Source organism: Rhinopithecus bieti, unplaced genomic scaffold (assembly GCF_001698545.2).
Source record: "Rhinopithecus bieti isolate Rb0 unplaced genomic scaffold, ASM169854v2 scaffold_3948, whole genome shotgun sequence".
NCBI classification, from domain to species: domain Eukaryota; kingdom Metazoa; phylum Chordata; class Mammalia; order Primates; family Cercopithecidae; genus Rhinopithecus; species Rhinopithecus bieti.
In genome coordinates, this window is record NW_016804646.1 from 655,503 (window position 1) to 661,687 (window position 6,185).

General features: G+C 45.3%; 1 pseudogene; it reads left to right on the forward strand.

Annotated features, from left to right (window-relative positions):
- Positions 1-500: 500 nt before the first annotated feature.
- Positions 501-770, forward strand: LOC108527959 (guanine nucleotide-binding protein G(I)/G(S)/G(O) subunit gamma-5 pseudogene; annotated as a pseudogene).
- Positions 771-6,185: the final 5,415 nt, after the last annotated feature.

The following is a 6,185-nucleotide window of genomic DNA, read 5'->3' on the forward strand; positions in this document are numbered from 1 at the left end:
GAAGGGGAGGCTGGGGCTCAAGGGGAGGGTCTTTTCTCCCAGGGCTCAATCATGGGGCACCCTCTGCTGTGAGCTGGGTGGACTCGACTATGTCAAGACAGCTTCAGAGGGCCTCTGGCCGCTTCCCTCCCTCCCCGCTTTCACCTTCCTCCCCTTCTCTTTCTCTCTCTCTCCCTCTCTCCATCTCCCCACTGTGTCTCTCTCTTTCAGTCTGTGCATCTCTCTCCCTTTCCTCTGTCTTTCTCCATCTCTCCCTGTCTCTGATCGTCCCTCTGTCTGTCCCTCCCCATCCCTCTCTGACTTTCTTCAGTAACAAGGTCCTTAATTTGGAGGGAGGAGTCCTTCATCTTTCCTGTGGAAGGGATATCTACGAATGTTTTCAGTAAGGATGGAAGGGAAAAACAAGCTATGGTAACACCAGGTCTAGGATGCTAGGAGTAAGAATTTCTGCCTGCTTTCAAAATGTCCCTCCCGTGGTAGGAATGTGAGAATGCTCTCCAATGTCCGGCCCCTATGACCCACAGCCCAGCAACCCACGAATCGGCCCAGCCCTCACGTGCACCGTGTCCACTTCCTCCAGCGTCACCGCTATAAAGAAAGTGGTTCAACAGCTCCGGCTGGAGGCTGGGCTCAACCACATGAAAGTTTTCCAGGCAGCTGCAGACTTCAAACAATTCTGTCTGCAGAATGCTCAACATGACCCTCTGCTGACTGGAACATCTCCAAATACAAATCCCTTCAGAGCCCAGAAATTCTGTTCCTTTTTGTAGTAAAATGAAAGGTTTCCCAAACCACTTCTTATGATCCAGTGAATATTCGAAAGAGAGCTAAATTTGAAGCCTGTACAAAAGCTGACCCCTGTAACACGTGCCATAATTCACAAACTTCTCTTTTGGTCAGTCCTTAACACCTACCTCTCTGAATTTCCATGAAATTCTATTTCACAAAGGTAATTGTTTTATATACACTGGCAGCAGCATACAATACAACTTAGTCTAAATAAAAAGAAATGGAAAGAAGATTCTTTTGGAAGATTCTTTTATCTGGCCATTCGTCACTTCTTTTATTTTCACATCTTTAAAATTTCCATTTTATTTATTTTCACAGTTTTGAAGCCTTTAGAGTTTAGCAGTAAAGTTTTGTCATTCAACTCAGTTACACCACACATTTGTTTTTGGTGGATAGTTAATGCTGAAATCTTCATTTTCCTTAAATGTAAGTGGAAATAATATGTTATTAATCTATTGGGAATCAGAACCTTTTGAACTTCAAAAATGAAAAGGCAAAACAATTACAGTTATATTAAATATAGACTAATTTGACTTTTCCTAGTTTTGAATGAAACTGAAATTGCACATATTAGTTCAACTTTTCCAGTACGTTTCTAATCTATTGACAGCCTGTCCCTTCCTATTTTGACAAGCCAGCTGTTCTGAAAGCATACCCAGATACTCACAAGCAATAAATAATATGGTTTTTGTTTACTTAGTGCTGTTTTACAAATATTGTCAATCACTAATATCCATGTATAAGGAAATTTTCAAGAACCTAAGATAACTTTTCTCTAAAATTGGTACAAAATAACAGCACCTTTTGGGTATCTATTATTTGTAGGCATTTGTTATATGCTGAGACTCTATATTTATTCGATTGGCAAAAAATTGTATCAATTACCAAATATATATGTAAAAATACATTTTTAATTCCAGACATGTCGAAATACATAATAGTATCTCCAAATAGGAGGTGTTTTATTTTTGTGAATTGCAGTGAGGTGTATCCCAGCCAGGATCGGGAAGCTCGTCTGTCCTCAGAATGGAGCATTTGATCTTGTTTACAGGTGCAGGGGTCCTGTCCAGAACCAATCTTCTGTCTGCCTCAAACAAGAAGAACCTTTGCAGCCACCTCTCAGGGGCAGGGACATAGACTCTGCACTGTGGCTTTGAGTTCCTAAGGGTATTTATCAACTCGATGATTCATCTGGGACTGAATGTGGTGAAAAATAGCTTCTTCTCCTAAGACGTTAATTGTACATTTGTGTACAATCAACTTATACCACTTACATTAGCCTCTGTGATACTGAGTTTGTGTATGGGAATGTCTTTTCTCTATGAAGATGAAACCACTTGTGTATTATTGATGTCTTTCCTTTTAGGAGGGGATATTGTTCTATATGTGAGAGTGTGTGTCTCTAAAATCCAGGTGCTTACTTCTAAACTTATTCACACATCACCCATCCACCCATCCTCCCATCCATCCATCCATCCATCCATCCATCCATCCATCCATCCATTAAAAAACACTCATTTGTGTTTTTTTTTTACAACAGACACCTAAAGAGATTCTGTGAGAGAGAAACAGATAAGGCAGCTTCTCAAGTGACTAAATGTTGGTAATTTTTAAGCGTCTATTGTATGAAAACTTGATTTGAATTTCAGAAGGAGCAGCGGATCAGTTTTAAATGTGATAACGTGTGGGCATTTGATTTCACTGTTTTCAACAAAACATTCCAATATGAGAAAGTATCTAAAGGGATCAGAAATAAGAGCTAATGAGAACATTTCCATTAAAATACGTTCTCTCTGTTTATTTCCTCTCTGGTTGCAATTCTCTGTTTCTATTTTCCTTCATTTCACTGTAGGCGTCCTTCAACCTACAGTACTGACACTCCTCACTAAATGTATGAGAAAGGTTAGAACTATTTCTGCGAAGATGTCCTGCAAGGTAAACAATGCAGCACTCTGTCTGGGGCTCCTACAATTGGATCTTTAAAGAAATTTGTGTAGCCACAAGGTCCCTGATGGTTTAGGTAAACTCCCAGGAAGAGAGAGGAGAGAGGCGGCCCTCTTCACGTTTTCCTTGTGATTTCAGCAGGCGGATCATCAGTTGTTTATAGCTTCCTCTCTTTCTCATTCTATTTTAAAAAGGTGGAAAGGATCTGACTGGTGTAAAAGATAGACAGAGGTGAGGTTTTCATGAAAAATAGGATTCCCTGGGGAGAGGACGTAACATCATCCCTTCCAGTATGCAGTGACCATACTTCAAGCAAGTTTCTTCTGTCGCTGGAGCTTAAGGGCGTAGATTCCTGGGTGCTCAGGCCATAAACAGCCTTCAAGGCACTTACAAAATCTGCATTTTGTGGGTGTTGGCAAAATGCACTCTTCTCCAGCTTTCTCATCCGCCATCTGTTCTTTGTGTCTGAGCTTCCCTTTGAACATTTGCCTTGGCTTGTAAATACTTCGAGTTACTTCACTTCAGGTTTCCACTTGATTCCATTTTGCCAAATGCACTTGCGGTTGGTTAGGCAATTCCTAAGGCATTTTCATTTCTGTTAAATAAATGAAAGGTAAAAGCCAAAATGCAGGTTTTTTTTTTTTTTTTTTTTTTTTGGAGACAGAGTCTCACTCTGTTGCCCAGGCTGGAGTGCAGTGGCACCATCTCGGCTCACTGCAACCTCCGCCTCCCGGGTTCAAGCGATTCTTCTGCCTCAGCCTCCTGAGTAGCCAAAATGCAAATTTTAGGGAACTAAAGGACACCCCCAGGACCTGGCGATTCTGATGACAAGAGCAGAGGCCACCTTTTCTGGCTCCTTTTGTGATCTCCTCCAAGCCACGCTGCTCTTAGCTCCGACTCTTAAATCTCAGAGAGCCCATGAGAGCCACGTTGGGCCTCCCCTCGCTGAGAGAAGGGCTCTTAAATGGCCTCCAATTCTGTTTTCCTCCTTCACCCCATCAGGGCCCAGCCAAGGCGTGGGAACTTGAGGGGTGTCTCCGGTCCCTACCCGGCATTTTCAGGGCTGGCCGCCCTGGGTACTGGTACCTGAGAAAATTCATTGTTTCAGGGTCTGTGTTTGGAGAAACCCCCCACCCTAGGCTGGCTTGGGCTGCTTGGGGGAACCCCCTCATGTGCTCCCGTCAGTGATGGGGACCCCGGGGTCTCACTGTCCCTGTGGAATCCCCGCCCCCGCATTTCCTCCAGGAGTCTTCCCCCAGGGACGGAGGGCCTCAAGGGGGTTTTGCCACGTCTGTGACTTCCAAACACAAACTTGCTAAGTCCCTTTGTGACAAGGAAGGAACCCGATTTCCTGATTGTGTAAGACAAGCAGAAGTAAGTCTACAACGGTGCTGAGCTGCAGTTAGACACACGGCGCTCGCCCCTCCTCAGGTGACCTGGCAACGGTCTCGTTGCCGGGACCCCAGCTTCTCATTTCCAGGCCGCACAGCCTCGTCCCCCTTAGCTGTCTTTTCTTGTTCTCTCTACCCGGCCACAGCAGCCCCCTCGCACCTCGGAACCCTGGGTGTGCTTCCAGCCCGGGGCCTTTGCACCTGCGCCCCTTACCTGGAGCCCCTTCCCCAGATGCCCCCTGCTAACCTCTCAATTCCTGGGGTCTTTGCAGAAAAGGCTCAGACTGCGTGGTCCCTGCAGCTCCCCCATGCCACCTCCACACTCTCCCCAGCCTGCAGTGCCTTCTGCCGCCTCACTTTCCTTTCTTAGCACTTACCACTATCTAATGTAATTCACATTTTGTTTATTTATCTTCTTTAGTGTTTATTTCTACCCATATATCCCCAGTCTAGACAAGGTCCTGACATTCAAGAAACATTCGATGAAGAAATGAAAAGATTAGGGAGTTTTCTGAGGAATCTTAATTTCCTTGGCAATGCTTTTCGTTTTATTTTATTACATGCAGTTTCTGAATGACGAAGGTGACCTCACCCTCTTGTCATCTTCAGAATCATAAGCATAAGATAAATTAAGGCCGTTTAAGGACATAGTCAAACCCAGCATTCAAGACCTTCTGTCCTGTGGCCATGGAACAACTCTCCCAGCTCCACTGCGGTGGGTGGAGAGTGGGCGGGGGCGGCGCTCCTCTAACCACCCTGAGGAGTTCCTGCATTTCGCATGCAGTCTCTGCCTCCACTGTCCCCATTCCCATCGCTACCTGCCCAGGTCTCCCCTTCAGCCGGGCTCTGACCCCACCTCTTCCACACACCCTCCCGGGTGGATCCAGCGGTGAGATCCTTGCTCTTCTCTGAAGTTCTCTCAGACACAGCTGAGTCTTTGGACAGGACATGAGAACTGGCCCTGTGGACTTCACCGATCTCCTTCCACAGCCACCCAGGCTGGCCGTCCGCAGCCAGGCACGCGCCCCTGGGTTCAGCCTGGCAGCTGGGACTCCTCTGCCTCAAGCACACGTACTTCTTATGGTTGGCCTCGTGAAGGCCCCTCTCACATTGTCAATCCACATTATTTTACGTTCGTTCAGCTTTCCCTAAGCAGCGTCCTCCCTCTTTCTACCCACACACACTCTTCATCGTCAGCCCTGATCATCAGCTTCTAGATTTATAACTTCTCAGGGACGAGGATTCTTCAGACTAACGCGTCACGTTAGTCTTGGGAGACTCACTCCTGAGACGCGTCACGGTGATCACCTGGGTGGAAAGGGGGTTACTGGGACCCTCACCACTGGTTCCAATGCATGCACTGATCAGCTCCAAGGAGGGAGACGACCTCCTCCCCAACCCCAGCCTGATGCTTGTGTTCACATGACACGTTTTCTGAGCAGAGCTCGTGCCCAAAGCAAGAGCATGGGGTCACCCTACTGTGCTGGAAACAGGGCATATTTTCTGACTGTGGTCATTGCATCCTAAAGATAATGCTCAATACAGCACCATCAATAGGTGTGTTTGTGAGAACATGTGACTTTCAAAGATAATCGCTGAAAGTTCGCTTCCTTTTATTTTATTTTATTGGCAGGGAGGTGGGTCGGGTTAAAAGGTCCATTTCAGGAAACCTTTTTCCTTTGCCATGAAGAACATTTTGGTGACTTGAGAGAAATAATTAACCTCTTTACTAATACACTTTTCGTGGACAGTATTAGAAGCAATTTATGGGTATTAAAATGGAAGGAATAAACGCTATATAATGAAGGAAAAACACGTACCTATTACCATGTCTCAAAACTGGTGGGCTCTATGCATCAAATACTTTATTTTCCTTTGAGAATATTGATTAGGTTACGTAGATTCAATGTGGAGAATGTTTTCACTTACCTCGTGTTTTCATTTCATCAGTGGCCCTCGTGCAAGACAGTGAGTGGCTTTAGGATAGAAATAGATCTTTTTATCTCTCCCTTCTGAAGGCCTGCACAGTCCTAGGCTGAGTTCATAGGAATGAAATAAATA